Genomic DNA, 23,420 nt, shown 5'->3' with positions numbered 1-23,420 from the left:
GCTCATCGAATGAGTGAAACGTTGCAAATAAATACCCGTGATGTGTTGTCAAGATTGTGTGATGAAGAAAGAAAAGTATTTCGACTGCTAGAAAGTACCAAAAAGAAGATCATCAACGCTCAACTAGCTGTCATATTCAATCAAACCTGTATATCAGAGAATCTGCTCCCTAACTTTACAAATATATATATATATATATATATATATATATATATATATATATATATAAGCTTTTCATTCTCCGCCCCCTTAACAACTAACTTAGGCCTGGCCCTGCTGCCGGATTTTTTTCACCCCCCCCCCGCTCAACAACTTTTTTATCTGAGTCAATTTTGAGTCAACACACTTGACTCAACAAAAAAATTGAGTCAAGTTTGAGTCAACTCATAATTTCATTGAGCCGCTTGAGTCATGAGTCGAGTCAAGGGAAAAAATCAGCCGCTTGTTTGAGTCAGAGTTAAGTCAGGGCTTTCTGAAGTTGAATGATGAGTCGAGTCGGCAAATTTTTTTGAGTCGAGCACAACCCTGTCGACGATGTACAGGTGTCAAGGTCAGGGTCAAGGTCAACCTAGGTCATCTAAGAAGATAATTGCGTTTTAGGCAAGCTGAATTTACTTTTTGTGAAGTTTTTTTACTGCATTTTTGGTAAAAGCTTCTCAGATCATGATTTCATGTAATAGGGTTACACCTATGGACACAAAAACAATCGGTGCACACATCAGTATACACACAGACACACACAGACATACAAACACATATAATTGACCTTGACCTAACTTGACCTGAAATGACCTCAGCAGCAAAAATCTGGTCGGGTAGTGTGACAAAGAGGTTCTAGCTGGCTTGGCACCAGAAAACAGCATCGTCATCGGTAAATGATAAGCAGCGCACTTGATATCAAACGGTGACCCAAAACAGCAACATTTTTAGTTTGACCTGACCTGGAAGGTCAATGACTGACCTGAGAAGGTAAAACTGGGTATCATTGGATTCGTCTCTTCCCAAAGAATCTTTTTGGTCTTTACCGCTAAGCTCTATCTCCAACAGGAACGAAATGGCGCAAGGGGGGGGGTGGCAACCCCCCCCCCCCCAAGCGCGTTCTAGGATGGGAAAATGGCATGTGCGGGCGAGAGTTAACCCGCGCCCCAGTGACGGTCTCAGCCAACTTCGCCCTAGTGAGGGGGGGGCATATGTTACCACTCACCTCTAACTCAAAAACTGAGAGGGCTAGAAAGACGCGGTAAAAGCAGTCGATAGCTCTCAATGCGTACGTTTGAAAGTATTTCCGTCATTTTTCACCTTAGAGCAATATTGGGGTCACCAGAGGTCATCAAAGGTCAAAATTTGCCAATTGTCATTATATTTTTCAGAAAACATGCCGCTATGGCTCAGGAACTATGGTAGCTAGAATAACGCAGGGAAGAGCAATCGATAGCTTTTGAACTCTTCTTTTGAAAAGGTCATTATCAATATTGACCTCAGGTCAACGGTTTGGCCTCCAGATGGCAAAACGCAAAAAATAGCTGTTTTTACGAAAAGTGTTTTTCGACAATAACTTTCGACTACAAAAAGCCACGACATTTCTATTGCCAGAATCGTGTTCCTCTAGCCGAGACGCGTCGAATGAACTATAATTTGACCTTGAAAGGTCAAGTTGAAAATTTGACCTCAGGTCAAGGTCATGACCTTACCGGAAAAGGTCATTTTGCATATCAGTCGATGCGTCTCAACAAGGCAAACACAATGAGACCATCCCCAGCGTTCTATCTCTTTCCAATTGCGAGTTATTGGCAAAAAACTGTTTGTAGCCTCAAGTGACCTCGGATGACCTGTCTAGAGGCTATCAGCAAAAATGACACCTTGGCCATCACGAGTGGACTAAATCATTGTGATTCTGAAATATTTGGACTGTTCCGATGCGTACACACGGATCTAGAGGCATTTTCATTTTTCTCCATTGACTTGTAATGGAAAGGTTTCGCCACTGACCTGACCTTAGGTCACGGATATAAAAAATCCGAGATATACAAATTGTAGGCGCCCATAACAGCATGCAATCCACCAAGATTGAAACCTTTCTGACAAACACTGCAGGCTGGACATGATTGCAAACTTTTTTTAGGCTTGGTCAGTTAACTTGACCTGGTGACCTGACCTGACATGACCTGGGGTCAAAAATTTCACACATTGTCCAAAATTGATGTACCAAAAGCTACCCCAAGCGGCGCGGCGCTACGCGCCGCGGTTTTTTATTCACACGCAAAAAACGCGACAGGGTGGCAACATATGCCCCCCCCCCACTGGGGCGAAGGTTAACCCTCGCCCGTATTGGTGTTTTTTCCAGCCGCGAACGTACAAGGGGGGGGGGGTCCGTTGGATCCCCCCTTGCCGTTTCGCCCCTGATCGAGCTAGAGCTTCGCGGAAAAAACGAGCGTGTTGCCCGTGACGAGAGGAAGCCGATGATACCTAATTTTAAGGTCCTAGGTCATTGGTTGACCTTGCAGGTCAGGTCAATGACCCAAAAGTCGGAAAATCGGGACCTGTTAGAACGTCGTAAAGTGTGGCTGCTATGGGTTTTTCGGGGCGCTGATCACGAATATCATGTTAGTTTTGATCACAGATGATGTCTTCATGCATTTAGTCCAGGTCGGGTCAGGTCAGGTCAGGTCAACCAGTAGGGGCCCTGCCGGGTATTCCTAGTAGGTGTCAAGCGCCTCTGACAGCTTCGTTACATGTTACGAAGGCACCAAAACTACTTCGTAAATGTTCATATGGTTGCTAAATTCGAATTCAGCTCCAAAAACTGGCCTAGAAACATGTAAAACTCGAAAAAGTGAACCGAGGTCACCTGAGGTCACCAAAGGTCAATGACCTGACCTGACCTTCAGGTGACCTTGACACCCACCCTAATGCATGGGGGCAACATCATATCACAGTTTGAACGCTTGAAACCACGAAAAGACTGCAAACGCGTGGCTAATGCGAGCCGACATACGCCGAATCGCGACTCCGGCCAAACATGGTCTCGAAAAGTAGGTCACAGCCAGGTCAAAGGTCATTGGGGTCAGGGTCATGAAATTTTCAGGGTAGGTGTAAAATTGATGAACGCGAGGGTACTGAAAGTTTCGTCGCGATCGGCCGCATTTTACGCGAGTTATTCGCGAAAAACCATGGGGGGGGGGTCCGTTCGACCCCCCTCCCCCTATACGGGCGAGGGTTAACCCGCGCCCCGCTGGGCTATTCAGCCATACGCGCCCTGCTGGGGGGGGGCAGATTCTGCCCCCCCTGTCTAACTTCCGAACCGATGGTCCTAGAAAGACGGGGAAAACGGCAATCGAAAGCTCTCAACAAGGCGGATCTTAAGAGCCCAAATATTTTTGCTTAAGTAGGTCAGAGGTCAGGTCAAGGTCAGGTCAAGTGTACAAAATGCAAGTTTCTACATTATCGGCCTTGCACCGTAGTTACCGAAGAATGGACTGAGACTGATTGCCCAAAACGTGTTCTTAGACTACCAAGACAATATTCGTTGCATACAATGTCACTCAAAGGTCAAGGTCAAGGCCAGGTCAGGTCAGGTCAGGTCACCAAAAACAAAATATAGAAAAGGGCATGTGCGACACATGTTTTATGGGTCATTTTACTCATAGAATTCAATAGGCACACTCAATAAGTGATATGTACCACCTCTGGATGAATTTCAGGTCGAGGTCAGGTCAAGGTCAGGTCAAGTGAGGTCAAATTTTGAAGTTGGTTGTTAAGGCCTAAAAAGGTGTCTATCTGATGCAGTTTTTCACGGCGAATCGAATGTTGCTATTTTTGTTTCCGTACGAGGTCTAGAACTTCCAAAAAAATCATTTTTCAAAATTTTTGTGTGTCGTGACGTCATAAAATTTTGAATAACTCCCACATTTTCGAACCGATTCTTCTAAAAATTGGTATGTAGGTGCACATAGACCACTTTTCTGACATATATTCCGGTTTTTTCGATACACTCAAAATTTTGGATTTTATAATTATTTTCCCAAAAAAGTCAGTTTTTTGAAAAAATTGTGGCCAAAATCCAAAATTTTCAAAAAACCGAGATAGCCATTTGATAGACAAAGTAGAATCACGTATAACCTTTTTTGTTACGTCTTGATTCCTTTAAAAATGGGGATGTTAGCGGCGTTTGAAATTTTGCCGTTTTTGAGGCGAAGATGGCGAACATGACGTCACTAAAACGTCAATTTCTCAAAAATTTTCGGACGGATTTCGCTCAAATTTTCAGGGAACGTGTCAAATTGATGTATGATAAGGTACTGAAAGTTTGACGTCGCTGGCGTAACGCGTTTTGAAGTAATTGGCGAAAAACGGGAGGGGGGGGGCAGATTCTGCCCCCCCCCCCAGCGGGGCGCGGGTTAAAGCGCGACTTATGATTGTACCCACAGACCTAAAACTGCTCCCAGCGGCCGCGATTGATAGGTAGCAGTGGTGGTTATGGCGGAACAGCACTTTTGGTTAGAGACACTCGGCGTACGTATGTACATACGTCACCATTAATCCGCGCCCTGCTGGGGGGGGGGTGGTGTTTGAACACCCCCCCTGTGGTTTTTGGTACACTTTATCCCGCGCGGGGCTGGGGTCTCCAGCCGAACGCGCGGGGCTGGGGGGGGGGTAAATTTTACCCCCCCTGTTATCTCCCGAACTAATGGTCCGATTTGGAAAATTCAAACGCCAATCGAAAGCTCTCATCACGAACTACTAAAAACATGTACTTTATTTAAAGTTTGAGGTCAAGGTCAAGGTCAGGTCAAGGGTACAAATTGCAAGTTTCTACACTCTACAGTATCGGCCTTGCACCGTAGTTGCCGAAGAATGGAGTCATGGACTGAGACTGATCACCCAAAACGTGTTCTTAGGCTACCAAGACAATATTCGTTGCATACAATATCATTCAGAGGTCAAGGTCAAGGTCAGGTCAGGTCAGGTCAGGTCACCAAAAAACAAAATATAGAAAAGGGCATGTGCGACACATGTTTTATGGGTCATTTTACTCATAGAATTCAATAGGCACACTCAATAAGTGATATGGACCACCTCTGGATGAATTTCAGGTCGAGGTCAGGTTAAGGTCAGGTCAAGTGAGGTCAAATTTTGAAGTTGGTTGTTAAGGCCTAAAAAGGTGTCTATCTGATGCAGTTTTTCACGGCGAATCGAATGGTGCTATTTTTGTTTCCGTACGAGGTCTAGAACTTCCAAAAAAGTCATTTTTAAAAAAAAATTGTGTGTCGTGACGTCATAAAATTTTGAATAACTCCCACATTTTTGAACCGATTCTTCTAAAATTTGGTATGTAGGTGCACATAGATCACTTCTCTGACATATATTCCGGTTTTTTCGATAAACTCAAAATTTTGGATTTTATAATGATTTTCCCAAAAAAGTCAGTTTTTTGAAAAAAATTAGGCCAAAATCCAAAATTTTCAAAAAACCGAGATAGCCATTTGATAGACAAAGTAAAATTACGTATAACCTTTTTTGTTACGTCTTGATTCCTTTAAAAATGAAGATGTTAGCGGCGTTTGAACTTTTGCCGTTTTTGAGGCGAAAATGGCGAACATGACGTCACTAAAACGTCAATTTCTCAAAAATTTTCCGACGGATTTCGCTCAAATTTTCAGGGAACGTGTCAAATTGATGTAAGAAAAGGTACTGAAAGTTTGGCGGCGCTGCGCGCCGCCGTTTTTGAGATATCGCAAAAATTCGCGAGGGGGGGTAAAATTTACCCCCCCCCCAGCCCCGCGCGGGTTATCATACATCAATTTTACACATAGGTATTGTGAAAATTTCAGACCAAGGTCATTCAAGTTCAGGTCACCAGGTGCAGGTCACTTGAAGTGACATCACCTCATAAAAACTTTCAATGTCTGCCATAGCTACACCAAATGACTGATTGCTTTGAAAATTTCAGCGATTGCTTAGAGCAATAACATGCACAAAATTTATATCTCAGAATTTTGATATCGATGATGTAAGGTCAGGTCAATTTTGCGGTCAGGTCAGGTCAATTTTGCGGTCAGGTCAATTTTGATATCGATGATGTAAGGTCAGGTCAATTTTGGTAGGTCAATCCTACCTACCTACCTATAAGTAGGTAGGTAGGTACCGGAGAAAATTGAAATGCGCCCCTTTTGGACGAAGGACATTATAAACACTCCCAAACACTGAATTACAAGTAATTTAGACACACTGAACATGAAAATGGTGTCCGTGACCCCTGTTTATGCCCCTGAGGTCATTTCAGGTCACTATAATGGTATCTAACAGTTTTTCGTAAATAACTTTTGATAGAGGCATGCTAGAGCGATGAAAAAACCTTAGATGTGTTCAGCTCGACGATACGGATCGACTGATACGCAACATGACCCTTTGAGGTCAGGTCATGACCTTGACCTGAGGTCAAATTTTCAAGTTGACCTTTCAAGGTCAAGTTATAGTTCATTCGATGCGTCTTGACGAGAGGAACACGAAGCCGGTAAAATTAAGCTCGTACAAGGCTTAGGTCAAAAGTTATTGCAGAAAAACAGTTTTCGAAAAAAATCGGCTATTTTTGCAGTTTTTGCCCCCTGCTGGCGCTGCATGCAAAACCGTTGACGTTAGGTCAAATCTGAGAGTATTACTTATAAAGGGCGTTAATAGGGCTATCGAATGCGCTTTTCCGCAGCGCTGTATTATGCGTTGGTTTCTTGGAAATTGTCGACATTCGACCTGGAAATCGACGAAATTTTGCCTTCAATGACCTCTGGTGACCTGACCTTTGACCTGACCAAAAAAGTGACCGAAGTGATTTCCTCATTATTTTTGACGCTCTTTTGAACGCCGCCTTCCGCGTATCGCTACGTGGCCCAGGAGCCGAGTTAGAAGGGGGGGGGTGTTCAAAAATCAAACACCCCCCCAGCAGGGCGTGGAAATCCATGGGACCCTCAGCCGGCAGCCGGGCGCGGGTTAACATACTTTGTGCAATTTGGCAAGCCAGAGTTGATCAGCCGTTCTCGGTTGCCGCCCAGCTACTTGGGTCACTAATTTAAAGGGACCCTCCCACCTTAACATTCCAGGCGGTGGGGGAGGGGCTTTTTTGCCCCCCCCCCCTACTCCCTACCCAGTAAACATGCCGACGTCGGCCCAACGTCGGTTCAACCTCGGCCCGACATCGGCTGGACGTCGGATATGCCCGCATGTTCCGACGTCCAGCCGAAGTCCAGCCGACGTCGAGCCGACGTCGGGCCGAGATCGTTTGCCGAGGTTGACGAGATAGTTTGTCGTTGGACCGACGGGGCCGACGTCGGCATGTTTATTGGGACAACGCGCCAAAAATATCAACCGGCGGCGGGATTCCAGCCCCCCAGTCGCCGACGTCGGCATGTTTACTGGGACAACACGCCAAAAGCATCAGCCGGCGATGGGATTCGAACCCCGTGTCATTCGAACGCGAGGTTAGTGTACTAACCAGTACACCACGCAGCCAGCTAACGAACTTGGTTTGTTTTGTTGGGTTATGCCCTTTCCGTCTGACAAGACCATTTCAGAGCCGGAAGGATCATAGGATGGAGACATCGGTCTTCTTTGCGAGCACCCTGGGTCCAGTTCATATAGAGTCCCTGGTCCCATTGCTGTTACGTGACACTTATTGGAAAGGGCGACCCCACAATGGATTCATATAGCCACTCTTACACACCTGCACCAACGTTTCCCATAGTGTCCCTTTGATAAGTGGCACTTTAGCAAAGTGACACTTGCCGACTGGCCTTTCTATATGAACTGGGCCCGGCCCTGGTGAGTTGCCGGGGCTGAGCCTGACCAAAGGATAGGCCGAGCAGCCCCCAAGCACTCACCGCACCCGGCTACGGGCGAGCTCGGCTTACGGGCAATCCCAAATGGGATAAAGCTTCCCATCCAGTCCGGATCAGGGGGTTGCGGCGTAGAGGAAGATTTGAGTTTCCTGAGAATATTTTGAATACAGAAGCTCTTTATGAAACATGAAACATGTATTTTATATTATTTTAACGGTCAGAACAGCGGCCGATGTCGGTCCGACGTCGCCCCGACGTCGGCTGGACCTCAGCAAATGATCTCGGTTTGACGTCGGCCCGACGTCGGCTGGACCTCGGCTGTACGTCGGAACATGCGGGCATATCCGACATCCAGCCGACGTCGTGCCGAGGTTGGACCGACGTCGGGCCGACGTCGGCATGCCGATGCCGAGTTGCCGACGTCACCCCGACGTCGGCCGACGTCGGGCCGACGTCGGCATGTTTACTGGGTAGCCCCTTTAGTTTTTTCGATATATCTCCAGCCCGCGCTGCGCCGATCGTCACCAAACTTTCAGTACTTTCAGTTTCAGTACGTGAATAGCTTTTGCACATTGTGGCCAAAATTTTTCCAAAGGCTATGATATTTAAATTCGTCGCTACTCGTTAATGACGTCATTTTTGCCATTTTCGTCCCAAGAAAAGGCTTCGCGGGAAGAGCTGCCAGGCCTACAGCTTTAGAGATACAGAAAAATGTCTCGGACGTAAAAGGTGTATGTACATACATAGGATCAACACGGCTACAAAACCGCCATCTCAGATTTTCATTTTTTATTTCGATTCCAAAAATCAAAACATAGATTTTTGAATATAATAGCCGAAAAATCCAAAAAGGTTTTTGAGTTTCGAAAAAACGGAATGCGAATGCCGAATGTAGGTATGTGATAATTCCTATCGCCTCCTATCCACATACCAAATTTGAGATCGATAGGCCTCTTTTTTCGCCGAGCTATTTTTTTTTTTAGCTATGGCCCTACGAAAATCCAGTCGGCTGCAATTTTAGATACCTTTCTCGCTAATTTACATCAGTTTTCCGAAGCAATGTTACAGCTAGAGTGTTGTGATGCGAAGCATTACTATTTACTAGCCTTACGACCAGTGATGTTATCCAGTGTCCACAAGTCAATAAGTAAAAAGTTGGGGTAGTTCCCCACTATCCCGCTGATGTCACTCGTTAGCGGTCTCTCCGTGTCTGAGTGTCTGTGACCGGTCACGTTTGGACACTCGATGATCGCCCGTGTGTCGATTAGGCCTATCAGCCACTCCAGACAGCTGACCCGACCCTATAGCCTATCCCTATTCCCTGGAGACCTTCCGGTGACGACCTAGCCCCCAATCGAGACACCAAGCCCTGGGTTCACCCCTGCGCGAGTAGGATCGCCGCTACATTCCGCCGCGCCGGCCGGCGCAGACTGGTGGGGGCGGGGCGGCGGCTGAGCGGCCGGCGACCGCGCCAGTCGCCCGTCGGCCGCGGCGGCGTGAGGTGGGGTCCGGGGGTCTGTTGCGTCAGCGCTGTGCCGGGAGCGGGACGGTTGGAGCTGCCTGTGGCTGCATTCGGACGGTGAGTCAGGCGGGAATATTCAGTGTGTTGACGTGGCGTGACTGTGCATTTTTGGCCGCGCCTCGGAGTGGTAACGGAAGGAGCCGCCGCGGCCTTTGAAGCCCTATTCTGCATTCATTGGCCATCGGGTGATGCAACGGTGGTGGCCTGCCGGTAGCCGTTTTTCGACTCCTTTGGTGGGGCTCACTAAAATCGGGTTGCCTCGGGATCTGGCTCTAACGGTTGTCTCGGTGCTACCACGCGGCTGAGTGCTGCAGAAGCGCTCTCTCGGGCTGGACCCCGGACTCGGGAGTCTCCCATTTCGGGGCCCCCTGCCCACTCGCACCCGTCAGTGACCTTGTATCGGACTGTGTCCGCCCGAGCCCCTTTCCTTCCCGTGCCGGTGTGTGGCTTCCTTTCCCGCCGACCGGCCGCCGCGGTAGGGGGTCGGGGAGGGGGAGGGAGAGGAGATAGACGAGTTGGCAACTCGCCAACGCAGCGCGTGCCCTTTGGCTCCCGGCAGTGACCTAGATGAGCTAAGGTAAGGCAATATGATATTTTGCAGTTTAGACGGGCTGAGTGCATGTTCATAGGGCCTGCAGATAACGAGAGACTGTCAGTGCTTTGGTGGCATGGAAGCCACCATGTTCGCCTTGACGCACAACCTGAATGAACGAGGTAAACTCAAGGTGAACACCGCATTGATAATCGTGGCATGACAATGACAGTCACTGGCTGGCGCCGACGAGAGGCCTGAACACGAAAGCGAGTGATCACGGCCACTTACCCACGATCACGTGCCGACTGATAACCAGGGTTGTATACGACTCAATCAATAGCAATCAATTCAATCACGACAAATTTGGGAAACCAATCAAATCAATCAAGTCAGAGCAGTTTTCGGGAATTGATTCAATCGACTCAAACGCGACAATGAAAGGAATCAATCAACTCAATCAAACGACTCAAACCAAGATATACATTAGGTTTTTTGCCCCACCAACTTGGAAAAGTGTCCATAGCAGTCTGGTGTACCTACCTACCTACCTACCTACAGAAGAAACAAAAATATTGTCATTTAAAATTATAAATTGTATTGTATTGTATTGTACTTATCGTGGCAAGCCGATCCATCCGAAAATGGCTATTATTGGCTGCCGAGTCAGGTGAAACGAATGAGGTGGGCACAACATTACATACGACACACACGCATCACATTTGCACACATATTCACATTTGCGCCACCGCGCCGCTACACACTGGCCGGGTCGCCGTGTTGCTCACGCAGTAGGAGCTTCCAATACTCCCTCCGAAAGAGCCTGTGACCGAGATTGCGCAGCGCCTGAGGCAGAGCGTTATATTGCGATACAGTGGCGTATAGGAACCGGCGGCGCCCGGATTCCGTTCTAATCACGGGTAAATCGAGCAGGTCGGCCTGATGCGTATCACGCCCATGCACGCTACCTCGCGACACAATCGCGTTGGATAGGGCTTCGGGCTCTCCTGTCTCGAGGATTTTCTTTAATAGCGTGACAGACTGTAGACGCCACATATTCTCGGCCGAGAGCCACCGCAACTCTTTCAGCACTTCGCTTACATGGTCATACTTCCGCTTGCCCGACACAACACGAGCACCGAAATTGATAAGCCGCTGGAGCCGAGACATCTGGGTGACACCACATCCACCATAGACAACAATGGCGTACCGGATCGATGAGACTACTAGAGCCTGAACCAGAGTGGCCAGCGTACTTTTCGGTAGGTAGTGCCTACTGTGACTCAGGCCGCTCAGAATACCGGTGCATCGGCGGGCTACATCAGTCACATGATTTGAGAAGGTCATGCTCTCGTCAAAAGTGACGCCGAGGTTTTTAGCTGAGGACGTTCCCACAGTAGTGGTACCCATGAACCTGATTTCTATCGGGGCTAGTTGACGAATTTGCTGCCTTGTGCCCAAAACAATGATCTGAGTTTTATCTGCGTTAATCTTTAGCCCATTTTTTCGGAACCAGAGTGACAGAGCTGCAAGGTCCCGCTCCAACTGGGTTACCATAGCTCCGACATCGCTTGGACTCCCCAGTACAGCTAGCTGCGTGTCATCACAGTATTGTACAAGACAACGATCGTACAAGGCACCTTCCGGCAAAAACAGTGACATATCGGTGGTGTACACGTTGAACAACAACGGCCCGAGCGCGGATCCCTGATAGGTGCCGATGGGGTTGTCCAAAGGCCGTGACAGAGTACCACGACCGTCCGGTGTACGAATCTGGACTTGTTGTTGGTGATCGGTAAGATAACTGGAGAACCAGCGGACGTCGAAATTGCCATGCCATTCAAAGTTTCTATGTAATAAGGAAGGATACCTAGTGATGGACAGGTGGATCATGATATTGAGGTTCAATGGGTAGAATTGGAGCAGAAGTTTCATTTAATGGGTGCAAAATAACCCAGTAGTTGACTTCAACAAACGCCCCTTAACCCAAATCACCACCTTTCACCTAAAAGTTGTCAATTTAATTTTGGCCATATTCCAGCTAAGTCATCAGGCCATCTACCCCATGTAAAGCCCCCGTCTGTCTCTTATGTGAGTTATGCGGAGCTCTTCTGAATTGAACCCTGAACATAATGAACCTAGCTAGGTCACATGCCACACTGACACCATATTGATATGAAAGTGTTGAAAATGTGCTATAAATTTGACAACTTCATTAGGTATGCTTTATGAAGACAGCAGGAAAGCAGGTAGGTACCTACTTACCTGCCTAGATGTGTCACTGGCTACCAACAGTACCAACGAAGGTAGATAGGTTATATGTGAAGAATTCAAAACATTTTATTGCAATACAATTTGAAACTGTTAGGACTGGGGGATAGGGATGAGCATTAAAAATATATTTATGTAGCGATTTAGAACTCCTGCTTCCACGTAACCAAGAAAGCTATATTCCGCTCTCCTCCGAGCCTCTCAGCCAACTGCCCAGCAATCACACTCCCAACCAGACCATAGCTCTCACGCACACGTCATCGCGCATCATCATTAGCCAATCACATTGTCATACGTCATCCCCTGTGCAACTGATCAGGGGGCGTAACCCGGCCGCCCCGACGTCCGGCGGCGGCGGCGGATGACTCACACTGGGTCACCGGGTCACGTCCCGCAGCTCAGTCTCGCCGCGCGCCTGACTCATACGCTACTCACATTCCCTATTGTGTCCATCATGCTACATCACACATCATGTCATTCACTCAACTCATGACCGCTGACTACACCTCCACCTGATTATCAGTAATCATCATCATTATTCATCATCAACATCGATACACTCGCTTGGCACACTCTGTCCATACAGCTCTTCCGGGGCTCTTCTCACACGTGTACTACGCCGCAGTACGGTTTGGCCATTCTGTTCTCGTTGGGCTTCCGTAACCTCACTCTGAGCGTCCTCCCGTGCACCGCTGAACGTCTCACTCGGAACGTCAGCTGCATCTTCACTCGTCTCCACCGGTGCTCCCGTATCGGGCGGCTCGGGAGGCGGGGGGTCAGTGTCCTGTCCCGTCCCCGACACCGAACCGGACGGCTTCTCGTGCAGCCGCAGCGTCCTGATCTCTGATAGGCAGTCTTCAGGTTCGGACTCACAGTCACTCATACTGTCTGTGTCGCCAACCTCCTCGAACCGTCGTCGGACGCAGCGCACATGCCACGGGGCACCATCCACCTCCACCAGTGGTGCCGGTAACAGTCGGGTCACCACGCCCCGCCGCGACACGTCCGTGCACCGCGTCGGCTGACCTCGGCGGCGTATCCACACAGCGTCACCGACCCGGAACGCTTTGCGTGCACTCTGGACGCCATCGTCCACTTTGGACACCGCTCGGCCGGGTTCGTCGATGTTCAGCGGGAGGTCGTGGCCAGCGCGCTGGAAGACACCTGCTGCAGGAGCGCTGCTAGGATGCATCCCGTCACGAGGCGTGGCGTTATAGCGGTGCACTGCTTCCCCGATTGTACAGCCTTGTCGGGCTGCCATCACCTTGACTGTCCGATGGTGGCGCTCGACGATGCCGTTGCCGCCCGCCTCGTGCACCGCCCGGAAGCGCAGCCGGACGCCCCACCGCGCGGCGAATGCCGCCATCCGACGACTGCGGAACTCCGTGGCGTTGTCCAGCAGAAGCTCTGCGGGCGCGCCTCTTTCCAGGAAGATGTTTTCCAGCTGGTTCGTCACCTCAGCCGCATCTGACCGGCGCAGTAGTCGCCAAATTCCATACCGGGATGGTCCACAATCAATAACAGTCAGATAGGACCGTTCCCGGTAGTGCGTAACGTCGATCGCCAGCCGTTCCCACGTCAGCGGCACACTCAGTGACCCTTGCTGCCAACGTACCGGTGCTGGGTCAATGGACTGGCACACATCACACTGTTGGATCACGGCGCGCACTGCCGACCGGGTGGCACGGGCGTCTTCATTCCGCCGCACGTACCAGAGGGTCCGACGGACTCCCTGATGTCCAGTACTTTCGTGCACTGCGCGTATCCGTGCGGGGTCGACATCCGGCCGTGGGTCCGCGATTGCCGCGGCAGCCACCGGCCGTGCGGCAGGCTCTGGGTCCGGTGTTTGGAGCCACTCCTTTGGCACACGGGTCAGTGCATCCGCCAGGTTGTCTGCGGACTTCACCAGGACGACTGTCAGCCTCAGGTTGAACTCCTCCACCAGCTGACGGATGACGTCGATCCTCCGGCGGATGAGCATTTCCCCGTGTGCCTTCGTCCGCAGGCGCGAGCGGCCGGTCAGGGCGTCATCGATCCATTTGTGGACCGTAGCCGAGTCCGTGCAGAGATCGATGATGGTGATGCCCCAGGCGATTGCCATGTTCACGCCGCTGAGCGCCGCGTCCAGTTCAGCCATGTTTATGTGCATCGCCGCCTTCGACTCAGGCCGCAGCCAGCTCGCATCCTCCACGACGCCACCCTCGGGGTCCTCCAGGACGACGCCGGCCGCGATAGAGCTAGCGTCCGTCCAGACCACCAACTTGCCCCCCTTCAGCCGCCATGGGCCTCGAGCCGGGTCACTGTCGTTCAGTCGGGTCACGACATGATCGACCTGCCCGCGCAGCCCCACGTCCTCTGTTGGGTCGTCCCATCCTGCTGTTAGAGCATTGACGCGCCGTTTGAGCCACGCGGCCGCTGGTCGCAGCCATCCCACCACTGGCAGATGGGACACCAGCTGACCACACCAAGCAAACACAGCCCGACGCGTCAGCACTTCCGGGGGCGCCGGCACTGGGTTGTCACGACGCCAGCACAGCTCTCCAGCGACCGCACTCACCCGCAGTCCGAGCAGCCGTGCTCCCTCCGCCGCCCGCTCCGGCGGCTTGCAGTCCAGGCCGTACCGGGCGAAGTGCTCCACCACGTGGTCCGCGCTGACGATTTCTTCGTCCACCAGGAGATCGTCCACATAGGGCAGCACTCCTCGGGCCACCACTTCATCCTGGAGCAGGACGGCTCTTACCACGGCCTTCATGACAGCCGGTGCGATGCTCAGGCCGAATCCGATGCGAGTCAGGCAGTATCTCTGACCTCGCACCTCCACCGTCTGGTACGGTCGCAGCCGCCGATCCAACCGGAGCTGAAGGTACGCCTTCCGCAAGTCCACTACAGCAATGCGAGCGCCATGCCGCCGCCAGCGACGAAGCTGATCGGCGCAAACGTCCGCATCTGCAGTGTGTGCGATTATGTGACCATTCAGCTCACGGTAGTCCAGGACAGGCCTCACCTTGTCCTGATTTGGCTGCGGGACCGCCATCAGAGGGATTAAACCTCGGACTGGGCCATCCACCCGCTCGTCGTACGGCTGCAGCCATCCTTCCCGGATCCACAGCTCCAGCTCGGCGTCATATGCTGATCGAGCTTCCGGCGGCACGGCATACTGGGCGACCTGGTTCTGCAGATACTCCGGGCCTTCCCCGTCTGCCCACTTCCATGCCACCGTCCACTCTCCAGTTCGTGCCTCGAACCGGGCCGAGAAGTCTGCTGCATCCAGCGCCAGCCCCTGGGGGTCGACCTCAGCCGCCGCCGCCGCACAGATCCGCACGTCTGTCGGCGTCCTCAGGCTGATGCCACCTAGGGCCGTGATGCCCGACATGCCCAGCACCATGTCCACTCCCAATGGACGATCAGGCACGACAAAGGCTGCGAGCGTCACTCGTTTGCCTTGGCACTCCATGGTGACTTTGGCCGTCCCACTACACCGCAACGACCCACCGTTCACAGTCCTCATCATCACCGTCCGCGGTGTGTGATAAGCAAATGAGAAATCAATCCGCCCGACACAAATCGTCTCCCAAAAACCACTGTATTTTTTGCCTCCCCAACAATCCGACTTGATTTTCTGAAGTTGATCTCGCGCAATTTCTCGCCCTTGTGTGAACTTCACACTTCCGTATCACAGTTCACATCACATCCCCCCCTGATCCTCAAGATCACATTACACCTCTTGGCGATGTCTGAGGTCACGGACGTGCCACGGGGCACCATCTACCTCCATCACCTGAGGCGATATAAAACCAGTTACCACCCCTCGCCGAGACTGCTCCCCACATCGCGTTTTTGGGACCCTCATCCAGACTTCGTCGCCTATCCTATACCCGCCATCTTCTGCATCTTCCGCACGTGCTGTCGGTGGCGCCTCGTTCCTGCCGTCAGTGGCGCCGGCCAGCACTCTGTCCCGCACCCTGTACTTGTAGACCTGGGCGGCGGGAGATGTTTCAGCTCGTTCCCCGTCTTGTGGTGTCACATTATATAAATGCACAGCTTCTGTGACAGAACACTGTTTTCTTGCCATAATCACTTTTACCGACCGGTGATTACGTTCAACTATCCCATTGCCACTCGGTTGATGGACCGCGCGAAAGCGCAGCCGCACTCCCCAGCTGGACATGAAGGCTGAAAACTCTCGACTTCGAAAAGCCGTGTCGTTGTCTGCCAGGACTTCTTCGACGGCTCCGCGCTCGCTGAAGATTTGATCCAGCTCCTCAGTCACGTGTGCGGTGTCAGCCCGCCGCAGCCGCCGCCACAGACTGAACCGAGACGGTCCACAGTCAACAGCTGTGAGATAGAGCTGACCTCGGAAATGAGTGATGTCAATGGCCAGACGGGACCATGTCTCCTTGACGCTGAGTACGCCGTGTCGCCACTTCACCGGCGCCGGGTCAATGGATCTGCACACATCACACTGTGTGACCACCGCACGCGCGTCCTTCCGGGTCACTGTCGGAGAAACATCACGGCGCGAGAAATATAGCGTGCGCCTTATCCCTGGGTGACCGGCTCGAGCGTGCACGTCTCTGATAGCCGAGTGTAGGCTCGTCGCCTCGCCGCCATCTGCGCCACTGGCCTCGGAACCTGTGCTCACTCCCGTTACACCGTCTGCCCCGGCTGCCGCGCAGACGGGCTCCGGTGAACTGTCCGGCTCCCGCAGCCACGCAGCGGGCACTCGGCTGATGCAGTCCGCCTTGTTCTCTGCCGACCGCACCAGCGTTACTGTGAGTTCGATGTGCAACTCTTCCACGATCTGCCGGATGGTATCTACCCGGCGTCGGATCAGCATCTCTCCTTGGGCTTTAGTCCGGAGCCGTGCGCGACCATTGAGAGCGTCACTGATCCAGCGGTAAACCGTTGACGAATCTGTCTTCAGTTCGACCTTGTTCATGTTCCAAGCTACTGCCAAGTTGAGACCTCGCAAGGCTGCGTCGAGTTCAGCCATGTTGATATGAGCTGTCTCGTCCCGCCGCAGCCAGCAGGCGTCCTCGATGGTGTGCCCGTCTGGTGTCTCGAGGACGACTCCGGCAGCGACAGAACTGGCGTCAGTCCAAATCACAGCGCTCTCGCCCTGAACGCTCCAGCGACCGCGCGCAGGGTCATCACTGACCAGCCGCTCCGCTACATACTGGAGCTGATCCAGCAGCATCGGGTCCCTTGTGACGTCATCCCAGCCACTCGTCACCGCGTTGGCGCGGCGCTTTAGCCATGCAGCCGCTGGTCTCAGCCACCCACACACGGGCAGGTGTGCCACCAATCGGCCGCACCACGAGAAGACCGATCGCCGAGTGACAACTTCAGGTGGCTCGCCGACCTCGTTGTCTCTTTTCCACTGCAGCGCTCCTGCCACAGCCCTGACGCGCAAACCAAGCATTCGAGCTCCATCTGCAGCGCGCTCTGGTGGCTTACACTCCAGGCCGTAAGCTGCGAAGTGTTCCACCACTCGGTCTGCGCTGACGATATCTTCGTTCACGCAGAGGTCATCCACGTACGGGATCGTCGCACGCTGTATATCTGCGTCTTGGCACAGGACCGCACGCACCACCGCCTTCATAACTAGCGGCGCGATATTGAGACCGAACCCGACCCTGGTCAAAGCATACCGTGTCCCGTCAACCATCACGGTCTGGAAGGGCCAGAGGCTCGGATCCGTCCTCAGTTGTAGATATGCCCGCTTTAGGTCCACCACGGCCAGGTTTTGTCCGTGTCGGCGCCACCTCCTTAGCGTGTCCGCACAAACGTCTGCATCGGAGGTGTGAGCGGGCACGTAACTGTTCAGCTCACGGTAGTCCATGACTGGCCTGACCTTCGACTTGTTGCCTTGTATCACAGCCATCAGTGGAATCAGTCCGCGCGGTGGTCCGTGAACGTCTTCTTCATACGGTGTGAGCCAGCCGTTCTCAATCCACACCTTCAATTCTTCCTCATACTCGCTTCGGCTCTCCTCAGGCACGGCGTACCCTGGCACATTGTTGTTGAGGTGTGTTGGCTCAGCTCCGTCTCGCCATTTCCAAGCCATTGTCCACGTCTTCTTCTCAGTATCAAACTGCACAGTGAAGTCGGACGTATTCACCGTGGGAACGGCCTGACACGCCATCGCCATCCCACAAAATCGCACGTCGGACGGGGATCCGATTGTAACACCACCAAGCGCTGAGATCCCGGGAACACCGAGAATCAAGTCAACTCCCATTGGCCTGTCTTCCAACACCAGTGCCTCGACTCTTGCCGACTGGCCAGACACCGTCCTCAGCTCAATGGTTGCAACGCCGGCGCAGTACACCGGGTCGCCGCTCAGTGTGGTAACAGCAGTGCGCTGCCGCTCCCATTCCCGACAAACCGATTCATGCACCAGCGTCTCAGTGCAACCGCTATCAACTAACGCCCGACATCTCCTGCCATTCACGATGATGTCGGTGACCGGCAGCGCACCACAGCTTACTGCGCGGGAGACGACGCCTGCGCTGACGCGCCACCTCCCAGCGCGTTTCCCGCCGCCGCGCGGTGTGGACAGCGGGCAGCCAGATGTGTCGGTTCGCCACACACCCAGCAACGGCGCGGCTCCACTGCACCGCGAGACGGCCTCTGCGTTTCCGCATCTGCCGCCGACAACTGGCGTCTTTGGCGGGAGCTCTGAGGCCGTCCTCTGGTCGATGTTGTCGCCATCACCAGCCGCTCGTCTCCCATCACGGAACGAGCCCTTGCAAGTATATCCGTGATCCCCAAACCATCGGCGATGGAGCTGGCTCGCAGTGTCCTCCGTACGGACTCGGGAAGACCGGCGAGAAAGGCGCACTTCAGAGCCCGTTCCGGCACGCCTCCAAAGCGATCTGCCAGCCGTCGAAGAGCAGCGAGGTAAACATCCGCGGACTCCCCAAGCTGCAGCCGCCTTGTCACGAACGCATCGTACGCAGCGCTTTCGTCGAGCGCAAACGCGGCTTGTAAGGCGGCCTTCACGGCCGGTAATGATTCTCTAGCATCGGGGGAGAGCTGGGACCACACCGCGAAGGCACCGCCAGTAAGACGTAGAGGTATCACCTCGATGGCGTCCACACCTCGATGTGAACATATCAGTTCTGCCCGTGAAAGCCATTCCATCACATCAGTTGATCCGTCGAATTCCGTTATCAGCCGGGGGTCAAACTGCCCTGTTTCCACTTTCCCCGTCTTATTCTTCCCTGATCTTGGAGCCATTCTTATTTCCACTGCTAAATACGTTAAAGCCGAAATAGCTTGTGATAAGCAAATGAGAAATCAATCCGCCCGACACAAATCGTCTCCCAAAAACCACTGTATTTTTTGCCTCCCCAACAATCCGACTTGATTTTCTGAAGTTGATCTCGCGCAATTTCTCGCCCTTGTGTGAACTTCACACTTCCGTATCACAGTTCACATCACACGGTGTCCACTGCTCACAACAATCCTTGTGCACGAGCGTGTCTGTGCAACCAGTGTCCACTAATACACGCCGCTCACGACCGTCTACCTTGCTCTGGATCACAGGGAGGACGCGATCTATTGCTCCGGGGACAGTGCTCGCGCTGACACGTCCCCCGAGGCGTTTGGGCAGGCCGCGGCGAGATGACCCTCAGTCCCACACGTCCAGCAGCGTCTGGGACGAGGTGGGCGCTTCGGTCGCTGCCGCCGCTGCAGATCATTGTGAACCGCCGCCACAGCTTGCGTCTGGTCATTACCAAGCACCGCCCGCGCGCGGGCGACTGTGCTCTCCAGACTGAGTTGCTCTGACCTGGTTCCTGCTCGGATTGTGTCCGCCACGGACGCCGGCAGACCGTTGACGAAGGCAGCTACCAGCTGTCGGTCCGTCACGCCGCCGAACAGGGCAGCATAGCGGCGCAGACTCGCCAGGAAGACATCAGCGCTCTCTCCCGGCTCTAGCCGACGTGCGACGAATGCTGTGTGAGCCGCGAAGTCGTCCATGGCGAACGCCTTAAACAAGGCGTCTCGTGTCGCCGTTGCTGACCGGCGGTCCACCGCGGACAGCTGTGACCACACGGCGAAAGCACCACCTTTCAGCCGCATGGGCAACACCTCCGCCGCCGACACACCGCGATACTCACAGAGCAGTGACGCCTGCGTGTGCCATTCGACGACGTCGCCGCTCCCGTCGTACTCGTCGATGAGGCGAGGATCGAGTCCAGCTCCGAGACGGACCTGCTCAGATTCCTGCACCACAGCGCCCGTCTCTGTCGGTGTGTCCATGATGATGTCGAAATGCCGAAATAGCTTGTAGCGATTTAGAACTCCTGCTTCCACGTAACCAAGAAAGCTATATTCCGCTCTCCTCCGAGCCTCTCAGCCAACTGCCCAGCAATCACACTCCCAACCAGACCATAGCTCTCACGCACACGTCATCGCGCATCATCATTAGCCAATCACATTGTCATACGTCATCCCCTGTGCAACTGATCAGGGGGCGTAACCCGGCCGCCCCGACGTCCGGCGGCGGCGGCGGATGACTCACACTGGGTCACCGGGTCACGTCCCGCAGCTCAGTCTCGCCGCGCGCCTGACTCATACGCTACTCACATTCCCTATTGTGTCCATCATGCTACATCACACATCATGTCATTCACTCAACTCATGACCGCTGACTACAATTTAAAAGGAAATGGAAAGGACAGGGACTCTGGAACCACAGGATAAGTTAAGGACAAAGGAAGAAGAACAAGGAAAATTAAATGCCGTTGGTGCGACTGCGAAAAAACAAAGAAAACGTTTTGCCAAGAAGTATGCTAAGCTTTTATAAATCCTTATTCTTCGTCTTTTGATTTTTTGGTAAGATGACGTCATTGATTATCATGTAGTATGGTAGATCATCATAAAATAAATCGGTTGTACAACACCAATTTCGTTTTAATTATTATTTCAATTGAAATAAAACCACTTAATAATATTCGGTAAAATATTTTAAGGAAAATGAAATATGTTATGCCTAGGCTCTCAGAAGAAAAGGATCAACAAACGTTCTGCTGCAAATTAAACAATGCAGCAAATTAGCTATTAATGTAAACGTAATTAGCGAGACGAAAACGGCGCTTTTGTTTCAGTTATTTTTGTAGGGGTTTCAGATATTTATAGAGTTCAGTGGGTTGTTTCTGAGGAGATGTGGAGATGTGAATTAGTAATTAATCACACTTTATTAGTATATAGGGCCTTGCACTTTATCATCTGGATTAAAAAAAAAATTCCTGCTGAGTGCAGAAAGGTAGGTAGGTGCATCGCCAGGTTCTATCACAGGATTGGAGCAGTTATTGCAGTTGAAAGTCAAAGTTGGCTGTTCATGTTTAGGCCCTGTTCTTTATTTGGCCATCTACTCCATATTGCAGTTGTGATGACAAGCAGTTTTCAGTGTAGTTTTGTGATCTTTGATGTCATCAATTGGTGTCATTATTTTTCGTCAACTAAAACTTATTTCAACTTTCCATTCAATCGACTCAATCATACGAGTCACTCTAATTTTCGGGAATCAAATCAGTCAACCAGTCGCTAAAGTCAAACGAGTCAGTCAACCAGTCATCTCGAAAAGTCAATCGACTCAATCCAATCAACTCAAAATACGCGCTGAATCAAATCAATCAATTCAATCGACTTGATTGGTATACAACCCTGCTGATAACGTGGCGCTTCGTCCACGTGGAGGCGGGAGAACAGCTACTCTGCGGCCGCATAGCTGCCGCTCACGTGACCGCCGACGGCTCCACCATTGGACATCGGCGGATCACGTGATCGCGCGCCTGGCGGCACCGCTACGGCAGGTGGTAACCACTGCACGTGCAGCTGCGGAGGGGTCACCGGCCGTCCCGACGACCGATCCTCATCACTAGGGGGGGGGGGGTCTGCCGACTGCTGGGCCCTGTTTCACGGCCGCTGCCAGTTTGCTGCTATCACACCTGTCAAATTGGGTTTCCAGTGGAGACATCAACAGACTCGTATTCCCAATTTACCACAATCTGTGATGTGATGTCAGCTCGCGAAATGCGATAGCAGCGTGTTAGTTAGCAGCGTCCAGTGAAAGTTAAAACACAGCCCTGATCGGAGGCAGATAGACCCCGTTTGTGACTGGCAGCGTGCCCTGTCTCCAGCGGGCATCAGTGGCACTGCCATCGCTGCCACCCGCCCACCCAGAGCTCACTGTCTGGCTCGCCGCGGCCCGGTTGCGTCATATCGGCTGTCAGAATGACGTCATCTATCGGACGACGTGCGGTGACGTCATGTCGCCGGATGTGGTTATGTAGTAGGCCGGTACCTATTTGTGTGCTCTTCCCGCAGTCGCGGCCAGAATACGTATGAGACTGAATTCACACGAATAGTAACTGCAGGAGTTTCGCGACCCCTCCAGCGTAACACGAAATGAATGCCGAACGGCTGCTTTCGAACACATTCTCGTCACCGGTGCACTATGAGATGTTTCGTCTCGACTCTCGGCACTCCACATTTTGAGCTAGAATCCCTTGCCACCCTTTCCTCACTCCCGATTCTTGTTACCGAACTCTGAGAGCTAGTTGAGCTGAGTTACCAGCGCGGACTCTGTTGATGTATGTTATGTGTATGCAGGATGACGGGCCGGGGTATAAACACTAAACGGGCAGCCCGTCCGCCGGCGCCTCGCACAAACTTTGTCTCGTGACGGCGGCTCCATTGGAATTCAGCGCAGTTTGGTGGGCGGACCGGCGTTATGGATACGCCTCTTTGGAGCTGAATTGCGCCAGTGCAGTTTCAAGTGGGCGGAATGTCTGTGGGGGAGTGGAATTGATATGTGGTGGCAGCCATCTCGTTATGGAACTATGCGGTTCCAACAGATTGATATACGGCAAAAGTTTTAATGGTTTTCATGGAGTGGATTTCATGCCGTTCAATAACCGCAGTCTGACGCAACCGTCTGCACTCTGACGTACAGTTCACAGTTCACAGTTCACACTGTAGACCGTATGAACTTAGGGTGACAGATTGCATCAGCGGGTGACGTGCCCATTGATATGGTGCGGGATACTGGTGGTCAGGGGCGTCGCCGACGGGGGGGTCGGGGGGGTCGTGACCCCCCACTCTTGAAAACTGGGGGTGTCGACCCCCCCACTTTTTGCGATGCTGAGTATGCTTTTTTAGCTTTTATGTCAGTGAAGCAGGCGTCAGCAACACCAACAAATACATCAGATTCAAAATCGCTTCAAGAGCTCCCTAAAGCCAATTACCCAATTAC

The 23,420-nt window shown here is 52.2% G+C and overlaps 1 protein-coding gene across 1 annotated transcript in view; it reads left to right on the top strand.

The window, feature by feature from the left end:
• The first annotated feature begins 9,200 nt into the window (after positions 1-9,200).
• Positions 9,201-23,420, top strand: part of LOC122379712 (acyl-CoA:lysophosphatidylglycerol acyltransferase 1-like) — a 67,037-nt gene continuing 52,817 nt past the window's right edge. Inside the window, exon 1 of the mRNA XM_043362115.1 lies at positions 9,201-9,408. The gene's annotated coding sequence lies outside the window, so the exon portion shown is untranslated. The remainder of the gene's footprint in view (positions 9,409-23,420) is intronic.

Source organism: Amphibalanus amphitrite, unplaced genomic scaffold, assembly GCF_019059575.1.
Source record: "Amphibalanus amphitrite isolate SeventyFive unplaced genomic scaffold, NRLGWU_Aamphi_draft 000083F_arrow, whole genome shotgun sequence".
In the NCBI taxonomy this organism is placed as follows: Eukaryota; Metazoa; Arthropoda; class Thecostraca; order Balanomorpha; family Balanidae; genus Amphibalanus; species Amphibalanus amphitrite.
The sequence above is the reverse complement of the archived record's forward strand: the minus strand, read 5'-3'. Positions and strand labels throughout refer to the sequence as shown.